Source organism: Heterocephalus glaber, unplaced genomic scaffold (genome assembly GCF_053883595.1).
Source record: "Heterocephalus glaber isolate CG9 unplaced genomic scaffold, H.glaber_assembly_v1.0 deba00001523, whole genome shotgun sequence".
NCBI classification, from domain to species: domain Eukaryota; kingdom Metazoa; phylum Chordata; class Mammalia; order Rodentia; family Bathyergidae; genus Heterocephalus; species Heterocephalus glaber.
The window spans coordinates 32,897,510-32,911,244 of NW_028258327.1; the positions used below are offsets into that span (position 1 = coordinate 32,897,510).

General features: G+C 34.7%; 1 protein-coding gene across 2 annotated transcripts in view; it reads right to left on the reverse strand.

Annotated features, from left to right (window-relative positions):
* Prkn (parkin RBR E3 ubiquitin protein ligase) overlaps positions 1-13,735 on the reverse strand; it is a 1,513,344-nt gene that overhangs the window by 804,275 nt on the left and 695,334 nt on the right. The window lies entirely within an intron of this gene.

Here is a 13,735-nt window from a genome sequence, read left to right on the forward strand (position 1 = left end):
GCACAAACAATCAACAAATGGGATCTCTTCTTATTAAAAAGCTTCTGCACAGCAAGAGAAACCACCAGCAGAGTGAAGAGACAATCCACAATGTGGGAAAAAATCTTCACTGGCTCTTCCTCAGACAAAGGTCTACTATCTTGAATCTATAAAGAACTTAAAAAGATGAGACCTCCCAAATTTAAAGACCCAATCCAAAAATGGGCATCTGAAATGAACAGACATTTCTCACACAAAGAAGTAGAAATAGCAAATAAATACATGAAAAAATGTTCAACATCACTGGTCATTCGAGAGATGCAAATGAAAACAATGCTGAGATTCCACTTCACTCCAGAAAGAATGGCTGCTATCATGAAATCAACCAATAACAAATGCTGGTAGGGCTGTGGGGAAAGAGCAACCCTGCTCCACTGCTGGTGGGTGTGTAGACTGGTGCAACCACTGTGGAAATCAGTATGGAGATACCTCAAAGAACTAGGACTGGAAGTCCCATTTGACCCTGCTATTCCACTGCTGGGGATCTTCCCCAAAGAATGAAAAGAATCATACCACAGTGGTATAGGTGCATCCATCTTCATAGCAGCGCCGTTTGTAATAGCTAAAACTTGGAAACAGCCCAAATGCCCATCAACTGGAGACTGGATCAAGAAAATGTTGTTTTTTATAAAATGGAGTACTACTCAGCCATAAAAAATGAGAAATTAGAGACATTTATAGCTGAGTGGATGCACATTGAGGCAATACTCTTAAGTGAAATAAATAGGACACACATGTATAAATACCAAATAGTTTCTCTGGTGTGAGAAACTGAAAGTGTAAATAAGGACTAAAAGTATAATAGGTAATGTGAAATAGGAAGAAAAGGGGCAAAGGGGAAGGAAGTGGGAGGGCTAGGGGAAAGGCTAGAAGGGAATGGAATTAATATGAGAAAATGGAAAAATAGGAAGAAAATCTTTGGAAATAGGGAGGACTGGAGGGTTTGAAGGGAGGGCTGGGCAAGGGTGAAAGATAGGAACCAAGAGAGACTATGTAAAGGTGCAAATTTTCAATGATGAATGTCATTATATTGTATACCTAAAATGTACCAATGATTAGAATGAATAAGTCATAATGTAAAATAGGAATAAAAGGTCCAAAGGGGTAGGGGTAGTGGGAGGCACAGGGGAAAGGAAAGAAGGGAAAGGAAAAAATGCTGAGAAATGGAAAAAATGGAAATAAAGTCTTTGTAAATAGGGAACGGTGGAGGGCATGAAGGGAGGGCTAGGAATGGGGAAAACATAAGAACCAAGATGCATTATGTAAAGGTACAGTTCCCAATGAGAAATGTAATTGTGTTGTATACCTACAATGTACCAATAAAATAATTTAATACAAAAAAAAAAAGAAACTCAAAGGAAGTTACTATGGAGGAAAAAAAGAACAACAGAGCATAAGAAGTCCATGACACTATCAGTGAAACATATATATGTATGTATATATGTAAATGTATCATATTTATGTTTATGTACATATCTTTATGCAGACAAGTAAGTGCAATTGGAGTCTCTTAAGAAGAAAAGGATTAAAGGGTAAATGTATATGTAGAAATATGGTCAGTATTTGTTTTCCAAGTTTTGGGAAAACTATAAACACAGAGATGGTCAATGAACTCCAAGCACAAGAAATATGAAGAAAACTATATATAGGATCATAATAATAAAATTGCTTAAAGCCAATGATATAGGGAAAATTTTACAAACATATATAAAACCCCGGTATGACAACAAATTTTTTATCATTTTGAATATTTTGGGGTAATATCTTTAAAGTATTGAAAAAACATTCACAATCTACATTTTTATGTAGTAGAATAACTTTTGAAATGTAAAATAGAGACTTTTCAGATGCATTAAAGTGGAAGAATTTATCACTGGTAAATCTGTATTACGTGAAAATCCTTAGGGCAAAACGAAAATCACTGAGATGGAAGTCTGCATACACAAAAAGCAATGAAGGACATAGGTAACAACACATACAAGAGTAAACATAAGTAATTTATATAGTGTGAATTATTTTAATTGTTTTCAAAATTTTAACCAAGGGGCCAGGGATTTACCTCAGTGGTTCTGCCGCCTGCCTTGCAAGTGCAAGGACCCGAGTTCAATCCCCAGTACCAAAAAAAAAAAAATTTTAACTGAGAAGTTAAAAAATAGTTGCACATATTAATGAGGTACAATGTTAATGTTCAATATATGTATACTTTGTATAATGTTTAAATCAGGTTTAACATTTCTTTCCTGAAATATTTAACATTACTTTATAGCAAAATCTTTCAAGATTCTTTATTCAAGCTTTTTGAAACATATAGCACATTATTGTCATCTGTTGTGCAATAGCATACCAAAGCTTCTTGTTCCTACCTAAATGTAATTTAATATCTATTGAACTTTTCTTCACATATCACCTAGTCTCTCCAGTCCTCCATGACCCCTATTCTACTCTCATGTTCTATGAGATGTATTTTCTTAGATTCTACAAATTAGTAAGATCATTTGATATTTGTCTGTCTGGTCTAGGATCTAATACCTTCATTCTATGTGTAGGCATCAAATTTTCCTAAAATCATTTACTGAAAAGACTATCTTTTCTCCAGTGCATGTTCTTAGCACCCCCTTTGAAAATCAGTTGACTGTGCTTATTTTTGGGCTTTATATTGTGTTCTAAAATCTATGTGTTTGTTTTTATGACAATACCATGCTTAAGTGGTTACTACAAGTTTGTAGTATGTTTTAAAGCCAAGTACTATAATGTCTCCTTCTTTGTTCTTTCTATTCAAGATGGCTTTTGGATATCTAGAGGGGATTTCTTGTGTGTGTGTGTGTGTGTGTGTGTGTGTGTTTTCCTCTAAAATTTTAGAATTCTGTTCTTGTTCTGTCATGAATTTCACTAATACTGTAATAAAGATTTCATTTGATCTGTAAGTCACTTTGGGTAGTATAAACATTTAAATAATATTGATGCTGGGCCGGGGATTTAGCTCAGTGGTTTCACAGCCTGCTGTGCAAGCACAAGGACCTGAGTTCAATCCCCGGTACCACACACAAAAAATTAAATAAATAAATAAATAATATTGATGCTTCTAATCTATGAACAAAGCATGTCTTTCTATTGTTTTGTGTTTTCGTGAATTTTCTTTGTCAATTTTTTGTGCTTTTCCTTGTAAAGATCCTTTACTTCTTTGGTTAAATGCATTCCTAGATATTTTTGTAGCCATTATAAAATGGTATTGCTTTCTTGATAGCATAATTAATTTTTGATTTCTTAAAAAATAATAGACTGTTCAAAGTAAATTAATCATGTATTGAGTAACACTCAATGTATAAAAAAGGAAAATATAGAGAAGCACAGAAGGGCTAACAGAAAAGAAATAGAAGTTTACAATTTGTAAAGTTCTTAGGTTATATATGAAGATGTCTATATCAAGATATAATCACTTTAAGCTAAACTGTGATAATTTACATCTAAATGCTGTAAACTCTAAGTTTAAAGATATATAGATATATAGATAGATAGATAGATAGATATAGATAGATATATATCTCCAACAAAACAGATAAAATGGAATTCCAACATAAGGCAGATAAAGAAAAACAAAGTAAAAAGAATATAAAGGAGAAATAAAAAACAAATAACAAGCTGACAGGTTTAAAACATACATTCTTATATATATTAGACATGATAATATCACAACCAAGATTAAAAGGTAGGGATTATATGAATGGGTAAAAAGGCAAGAACCAAGTATATGTTGCCTATAAGAAATGTTTGAAAAGACATAAATAGCATAAAACTAAAAGGATAGAACAACATATAGTAAAATTAACAAGTGGAAGTTAGAATGCCATTACCATTATTAGATGAGGTAGATTTCATAGTAGAATATTACTAGGGCTACATGAAATTATTTTACAATGAAATCAGGTAAATTTATCAAGACTTAGTGATATTATGCAATTGTAAAACTAATAGCAAAGCTGTAAAAACCATGAAGCAAATACTGAAAATTTCAAGGAGATACAAATCCATATTTATAGTTGAAGTTTCAACACAGCACTATCAATAACTCATAGAATATGAAGAAAATCAGTGTGGTTATAGATTTGAACAAAGCTACCCAGAAAGTTGACCTAACTTATACTATTTTGTTAAGCAACAGCTGAAAATACATTCTTCCTAATCTCAGAGGAACACTTACACAAATAGACCATTTTCTGGTCTATATATTACGGCTAAACTGTAAAAGGATTTATATTCTATCAAGTATGTTCTCAGACTGTGATAAGAGTTAAATTATAAATAAATAACAGAAAGAGTCTGGGAAAAGCTCTCAAAACATAAAAAATAAATATTTTTAAATAACTCAAGACAAATACAAAATCAAAATACATATTATAATGTTTAAGTAAATGAAAATAACAATAGATCATATAGAAATGTGTGGGGTACAGCATAGTGGTACCTAGAAGGAAATTCATAGCATTAAATGCTAATATTGGAAAAGTCTGAAAATCATACACACAGCTCCTACATGGTTAAAAAAAATAGTCAACTAAATCTAAAGTAAGTAGAGGAGGAATAATAAAGACCACAGAAGAAACAATGAAATAAAGAACAGGAAAAGAACACACACACAAAACAAACAATCAACTCTAAAGCTAGTTCTTTTGAGACAAAAAAATTTGTATCACTAGGAATATGGCTCAGTGACTTAGCACTTGTCTAGCATGCACAAGGCCCTGGGATCAATCCCCATATCGCCAAAATAAATAAATAAAATTCATAAAGTCATAGCTATGCTGATCAGTGAGAATATAAAATCTATACATAAGAGCGATGGGATTATCTCAGATTCGACAGACATTAGAGATAAATAGGAATTATTAAAAACAGCATTTCACCAAAAAATTACGAAGCTTAGATGAAATAAATAAGTCTTTAAAAGACATAAAGTATCAAAGCTTATTCAAGAAGAAACAGATACCAGGAAAACTCATATATCTATTAGAGAAATTGAATTTGTACTTAAATACTATCTCTAAGAGAAAAAAAACTCTATGACCAGATGTCTTCAATGTCTTACCAAATATTTAAGGAATAAATAATACCAATTCTTCACAACTCTTTCAGAATATTGAGGAAAAAGGAATGTATTACAAGTCATTCTTATGAAGCTATTATTACTCTAACACTAAACTCACATATGGACATAATAAAAAAACCTATGGGACAATGTTTTCATAAACATAGATGGAAATCTTTCTACTAAAATACACAATGGCCAATTGCAGGTTATAGCAAGAATTCGAAAGTGGTTCAACATTTAAAAATCAATGATGTAACTTATCATTAATAAAGTGTTCCCTACTTATGACAGTTTGGCTTATAAGTCTTTGAATTTACAATGGTGTGAAAGTAATACATATTTAATAGAAAACATATTTTCAATTTTGACCTTTTCCCAGACTAGTGAAACAATATATTTCCTTGTGATGCTGAGCAGTGGCAACAAGCCACAGTGCCAAATTAGCCACACCATCAAAAGGGGAAACTGATATTCTATAGGTTCTGTGTTGCTAAGCTATGATGTTCAGTGGACTACATGGATTAAATGGAAATTTGGTTTACAATTATTTTCAACTTACAGTGGGATTATTGAATATTATTGCACTGTAAATCCAAGAAACATTCATAGCAGAGTAAGAGAAGAACCACATAAAGTAGCGTCATCTCATAGGGTGTCAAAGAAATCATTTAACAAATTTGTCATACATACCTGACTTTTAACTACTCTCAGCAAACTAGAGTAGCAAATTTTATTGACCTAACAAAAAATGTACAAGACAAAAACAAATAACATTAATTTGAATGTAAAAAAAACTCAATGTTTTCCAAATGAGATTAGGAAAAAGGTAAAGAGATCCTACTTCTTGCATGCATTGTACTTCTTGTATGCATTGTACTGGCATTTTAGTCAAAGCAAAAGGGCAAGAAAAAAAAATACATCCAATGCAAAGGAAGAAGTAAATCTTTTATTTGCAAAAAATGTTCATCTTCATAGAAAAATTAATAGAATAAAAATTGCTATTTGAACTATTTAGGTCAGTGTGTGTGTGTGTGTGTGTGTGTGTGTGTGTGTGTGTTATTAATAGAAACTTGGAAATGTAATTTAAAAAACAGCACTTACAATACAATCAAAACATGACTGATGCCCACAGGCAAGCAGCTCAGGCACACAGGCTGAGAGGTCCCTGACCATCTGGAGCCCTGCTCCTTCAGGCTTACCATGCCCACCTGCGACCAAGGAGACAGCAAGGACCCCTTGGTAGGCCTACAGGCCAACAACTTAGCCCTGCCCCGCTGCCAGCCTCTGGCCTCCTGGCGGTGCTGCTACCTGGTTCCACACTACAGAGGCACAGGGAGGCATAAAGGCCATTGTCCTAAGCTGCAGAAGAGAACAACAGATAGAGGCCCTCTCTCAGGCTACTTGATGAAAACTGAAGCCTACTGGAAAAGTGAAGAGAATCTATGAAATAAAGGCACACCAGACCACTGTACTTGGTAAGTTGGAGGGATCAACACCACCCATCGGAACTTGGACTATCTTCAGGAGAAGAGCAGCTGGAACCTGCAGTAGAGCCTCACAGAGTTCAACCATGCAGGAGGACAGGGATCTCAACTTGGGACTTTCAGCCAGAAATCTGCCTGAATGTCACGGGTCTGCGACTGGCTTGCTGAGACTCATTGACTCATACCTGCACACTGCTGCCCACATTGTCTATTGTGACAGCAGAGAGATAACCTGAAGGAGGCCCTTCATTTTTATCTTTTATTTGTTATTTTCAGAATTATTGTTGGTATTTTTTTGCTCTTATTTTTAATTTTTTTCTACTCTTTTCAATTTTTTTCTCTTTTCTTTCTTCTCACTTTTCTTTCTTCTCACTTTTCTTTCTCTCTCTCTCACTCACTCCCTTGCTGTCCCACATTGTTCTTCATCTCCCTTTGTGTTCTTGTTCTGTCCCTAATTCATATTTCTTCTTTATTTTTCCTTCTCTCAACTGTGGCCTCTGGCCTCACTCCTAAGCTTCCCCTATTCTTCTACCTACCTATCCTTCCCTCCCCAACTCCTTCTAACTCCCCATCCTAAGGGTAAAGTTGCTATATTGAAAATTTTATTTACTATAAACATATATGGGTTGGGCCTCCATTTTGACTTAATTCACAAAGTTAAAAGTGATAGATTAATAACTATCACAAACTGTAATTTTCTAAGATGTACTTGATGCTATGGGCTAAGGTGTTGTGATTGATCTAATGAGTTGTCCTTCCTGGTATAATGAAAATGAGATAGCCGCAGAGCCATTAGAGACTCAAAACCTAAAGACCAGCTATATCTGAAAGACACCTCTGAGAAGGAATCATTCCATAAGGGTACTAACTACAAACAACAAAGATACTTACAATAAGCAACTTTGACGTATCAACCCAGGAATTAAACCAAGGACAGTACCAAAAACAAAAATAAGAAGACGTTTAAGGAAGGCACAAACTTGGACTTCCAGCCCACAAAAGGCAAACTCTGGGGGAAACGAGGTGGAAAAGTCTGATAATCAACCACCTGGAAACCCTGAACTGATAGCACAGGAAGTAACAAAACAGATGAATGAGGCTCTAGAAAAATTCAAAGCAGAAATAATCTCCCAGATAACTACAGAGATGGTGAGAAGAGTGAAAGACATGATTAGAGGCTCTAGAATATCAACAGATAAAAAAAAATAGATGAACTCAGAAACATGCTGGAAGCCATGAATGCCCAGCATAAGAAAGAAATGGAAACCAGGATCGCCCAGCATAAGAAATAAATAGAATCCATGAAACAGATTCAAACAGACATTCAGGAGATTGAAATCTCCACTGAAAGTATACACAGCACATTAAGGGAATGAGAGGATAGAATATCAGATATACAAGACAGGATTGCAGTTTAAGGACCATGAAAACAGATTTTCTTAAAAATAGCAAGGGATCATGAGAAATCAATGCAGCAGCTACTAGATGATATAAAAAAGAGTAACATAAGATGGATAGGAGTCCATGAAAAAACAGGAGAAAGTAAAATTAACATAAAAAAACTGTTTACAGAAGTAATCGTAGAAAAATTCCCAGACAGAGATAGAGAATTAGACAAACAGATGGGGCATACAGAACTCCAACTAGCCACGATAAAAAAAAATCTACACCTAGACACGTAATAGTCAAGATCCCAGAAAACCAACAGAAAAAAATCCTACAAGCAGTTAGAGAAAAGAAACAAATCACCTGCAAAGGAAAGCCCATCAGAATAACAGCAGTCTTCTCAATGCAAACCCTCAGGTCAAGGAGATCCTAGAATGAATTATTTCAAGCCAACTTCCAAACTAGACTGTTGTATCTGGCAAAATTATCTTTCAAAAACTGTAGGGAAATTAGATACTTCCACAACAAAGAACACCTGAGAAATTTCATGAACACCAAACCAGCACTCCAAACAATTCTAAGCAATATCCTAGAAAAAGACAATGAAGGTCACAACTCCATAAGGCCCAACAGAGCGAAGCCACCAGGCAAGGCAAGAAACTAAAGGGAAAGGAAGAAAAATAAAAAATGAAAGAGCCAACAATAGTAAAACATCATGATAAGAATGAGTCAGTACTGACCAATTATAATCATCAATGTTAATGGCCTCAATTCACCAATCAAAATAAATAGAGTGGAAGAATGTATTAAGAAGCAAAATCCAACAATATGATGCATACAAGAAACATACCTAACTCGAAAAGAAATTCACAGACTGAAACTAAAAGGATGGAAAACAGTTTTCTACATGACAGGAACCCAGAAAAAAGCAGGGGTAGCAATTTTATTTGCAGACAAAATAGATTTCAAACCAAAACTAGTTAAGAGAGAAAAAAATGGTCACTACATCCTTGTGAAGGGAACAATACAAGAGGAAGAGATGACAACTATAAATATATATGCACCAAATATGAATGCCCCCTTCTATACAAAACAAATATTAATGGACATGGAAAACCAAATAAGAGCTAATACAATTGTAGTGGGGGACCTCAATAGAGATCATCTAGACAAAAAATTAACAATGAAATTCTAGAACTGAACCAAGCTATTGAACAAATGGACTCAATAGATATTTACAGAGTATTCCACCCCACAAAATCAGAATACATACTCTTTTTGGCCGCACACGGGTAATTCTCCAGAATAGACCACATGCTAGCTCACAGGACATGTCTAAATCAATGTAAAAGAATTGAAGTTGCACAAGAACCCGAGTTCAATCCCTGGTACCGAAAAAAAAAAAGAATTGAAGCTACACCCTGTATATTATCAGACCATAGTGCAATAAAATTGGAGATCAATAGCATAAGAAACTGCAAAACCCCCACAAACACATGGAAACTGAATAATACACTCCTGAACAACCAATAGGTCACAGAGGAAATTAAAGAAGAAATTAGACAGTTTTTACAAGTAAATGATAATGCCATTACAACATACAGGAATCTATGGGACACAATGAAAGCAGTTCTACGATGGAAATTCAGAGCAGTGAATGCCCATATTAGGAAAAGAGAGAGAACTCAAATAAATAACCTAATGCAGAACCTCAAGCTCCTAGAAAAAGAAGAGCATAACAAACCAAAAGCTCATACAAGACAGAAAATTATAAAGATCAGAACAGAAATCAATGCAAAGGATACTAAGGGAATGATACAAAAAAATCAATGAATTGAAGAGTTGGTTTTTCGAAAGAATAAATAAAATTGATAAATCTTTAGCCAACCTTATCAAAAAAAGGAAAGAAAAGGCTCAAATCCATGCAATTAAGAAGGAAAAAGGTGAGGTCACAACAGACTCAGCAGAAATCCAAGCATCATCAATACCTACTTCGAGAACCTGTACTCTAATAAAATGGAAAACACAGAAGAAGTGGACAGATTCCTAGATACATACGAATTGCCAAAGTTAAATGAAGAAGATATAGAAATTCTAAACACCTGAATTACAATCAGTGAAATTGAAAATGTAATAAAACAATTTACCAACAAAGAAAAGCCCAGGTCCTTATGGCTTCACTGCTGAATTCTACAAGACATTTAAAGAAGAACTATCGCCATTACTCTTTAAACTCATCAAGGAAATGGAAAGGGAAGCAAGGCTTCCAAATTCATTCCTGGAAGCAAGTGTTACTTTGATTCCAAAACCAAGGAAAGATCCAACCAAAAAAGGCCAATCTCCCCAATGAATATAGATGCACAAATCCTCAACAAGATACTGGCAAACAGAATACAGAAGGTCATCAAGAAGAATATACACCCTAACCAAGTTGGATTTATCCCAGGGATGGAAGCATGGTTCAACGTATGTAAATCAATAAGTGTAATGCACTCTATTAACAGAGCCAAGGACAAAAACCATATGATCATCTCAATAGATGCAGAAAAAGCATTTGACAAAATCCAACATGCATTCATGATAAAAGCTCTGCAAAAAACTGGAATAGATGGTCTCCACCTCAATCTCATAAAAGCCATCTATAAAAAACCAACAGCCAATATCATACTTTATGGTCAAAAACTGAAATCCTTCACACTAAAATCAGGAACAAGACAAGGATGTCCACTATCACCATTCCGGTTCAATATAGTTTTGGAAACATTAGCCATGACAATTAGACAAGAGAAAGAAATAAAAGGAATAAAGATAGGAAATGAAGAAGTCAAATTGTCATTATTTGCAGATGACATGATACTCTATATAAAAGACCCCAAGAACTCCACCAAAAGTCTTCTAGACTTAATAGCCAAATTCAATCAAGTAGCTGGATACAAGGTCAACACATAAAAATCAACCACTTTCCTCTACATGAACAACAGGCTCACTGAGACCGAAATAGGGCAAACAATTCCTTTCACAATAGCATCCAAAAAACTGAAATACTTAGGAATCAACCTAACAAAAGAAATCAAAGACCTCTTCTCTGAAAACTATAGCACTCTGAAAAGAGAGATTGAAGATGATATCAGAAAATGGAAAGACATCCCTTGCTCCTGGGTAGGAAGGATCAACATAGTGAAAATGGTCATACTTCCAAAACTGCTATATAGATTCAATGCCATCGCAATTGAAATTCCAGCAGCATACTTCATGGTCCTTGAGAAAACAATCCAACAATTCATTTGGAACAAGAAGAGGCCTAGAATAGCAAAAGCAATTCTAGGTAACAGAGACATGGCAGGGGGTATCACAATCCCCAACTTGAAACTATACCCAAAGCTACTGTGATAAAAACAGCGTGGTACTGGCAAAGACACAGACCCAAAGATCAGTGGAATAGATTAGAAGATACAGAAACAACTTCAGACATACTCAGCCACCTCATTTTTGACAAAGGAGCCAACCACTTTCATTGGAGGAACGATAGCTTATTTAATAAATGGTGTTGGAAAAACTGGATTTCATCCTGCCAAAGATTAAAATTAGACCCATACCTATCACCATGCACTAAGATCCAAGTGGATTAAAGATATAAATATTAAAACACAAACACTAAACTTGCTGGAAGATAAGGTAGGTAGAACTCTTGAAGACAATGGCATAGAAAAGAGTTTATGAACAAAACCTCAGTAGCTTGGGAACTAGCACAGAGAATCAACAACTGGGATCTCATCTTATTAAAAAGCTTCTGCATTGCAAGAGAAACCACCCACAGAGCTAAGAGACAACTTACAATGTGGGAAAAAATTTTTAGCAGCTGCACCTCAGACAAAGGACTACTATCGAGAATATATAAAGAACTGAAAAAAATCAGACCCCCCAAATATAAAGACCCAATTCAAAACTGGGCATCTGAAATGAACAGACATTACTCAGATAAAGAAGTAAAAGTAGCAAATAAACATATGAAAAAATGTTCAGCATCACTGGTCATTGGAGAGATGCCGATGCAAACAACACAGATTCCACCTCACCCCAGAAAGAATGGCTGCTATCAAGAAATCAATCAATAACAAATGCTGGCAGGGGTGTGGTGGGAAAGGAACCCTTCTTTATTGTTGGAGGGAATGCAGACTGGTGCAACCACTGTGGAAATCAGTATGGAGATACCTCAAAGAACTAGGGCTGGAGGTCCCATTTGACCCTGCTGGGGATCTTCCCAAAAGAATTAAAAGAATCATACCACAGCGATATATGTGCACCTATGTTTATTGTGGCATAATTTGTAATAGCTAAAGCTAGGAAACGGCCCAAGTGCCCATCAACTGGAAACTGGATAGAGAAGATGTGGTTTTTTTTTTTTAATAAAATGGAGTACTACTCAGCCATAAAGAATGACAAACTAGAGACATTTATAGTTAAATGGATGTATATTGAGCCCATACTCTTAAGTGAAATAAGTAGGACACACATGTGTAAATACTGAATAGTTTCTCTAGTGTGAGAAACTGAAAGCATAAATAAGGATTAAAATGTTTAACACGAACAATTGATAATTTGAAATAGGAAAAGGTCCAAAGGGGTAGGGGTGGCGGGAGGGGAAGGGGAAAGGGAAGAAGGGAAAGGAAAAATTATGAGAAAGAAAAAAAAAATGGAAACAAAGTCTATATAAATAGGGAAGGGTGGTGAGGGTGAAGGGCGCATAGGGAATGGGCGAAAAAATAAGAACTAAGATACATCATGTTCAGTTACAAGCACCCAATGATAAATGTAAATGTATTGTATACCTAAAATGTACCAATTAATATATAAATAAAAAAAGAAGAGAAAGGAAAAATTATGAGAAAAGAAAAAAGAGGAAACAAAGTCTATGTAAATAGGGAAGGTGGAGAGGTAAGGGGTGCACAGGTAATGGGGAAAAAAAAAAGAACCAAGATACATCATATAGAGGTACAAACACCCAATGATAAATGTAAACATATTGTATACCTAAAATGTTCCAATAAAAGAATTTAAGAAAAAAAAGAAAGAAAAAAAAAGCATGACCTACTTAGGAATAAGAATTATACACTGGAAACTACTAAACTTTATTGAGAAAAAAAATTTAGAAATTCCTAAGTAAATGAAGAAGTATAGCTTTTATAGTGTCTGAAAACTTATAATCATTAAAATATTAATAATTCACAAATTGATCTACTGATACAATGAATCTCAAGTAAAGTCTCAAATGGCAGGTTTACTTATGAATGCCAGCAGGGAGCAATCCAGAGATCCTGGAGCATCTGAGGATCTGAAGAGGACACTGTGTCAGGAGCTGTGGCATCCAGCAGCAGCAATACACCCTCAGAAGACTGTGTATGCCACTTGGACCCATATCAAATGTTGGAAGAATCTTACCTTTGAAAGGTAATTGAAATGGTTTGATTCCATAGAAGAAATTTTTATTTAAAAATGTACTAATTCAACAAGAATGACCAAAACACTAGTTAGAATGCATTATCTCCATAAGTCTTTTCTACCACATAAGCAAACAGCAAGCCCCAAACAAACGGATGCACAAAAAAATTCTCCCTAAATCTTACCAACTTGTAATAAAGAAATATTTCTCATAGAACTTCAGTTCCTCTCAGATATTATTAAATTATAACATATCATTTCATAGAACAAATACCTACCTTAAATTTCTCAAAAGACCATG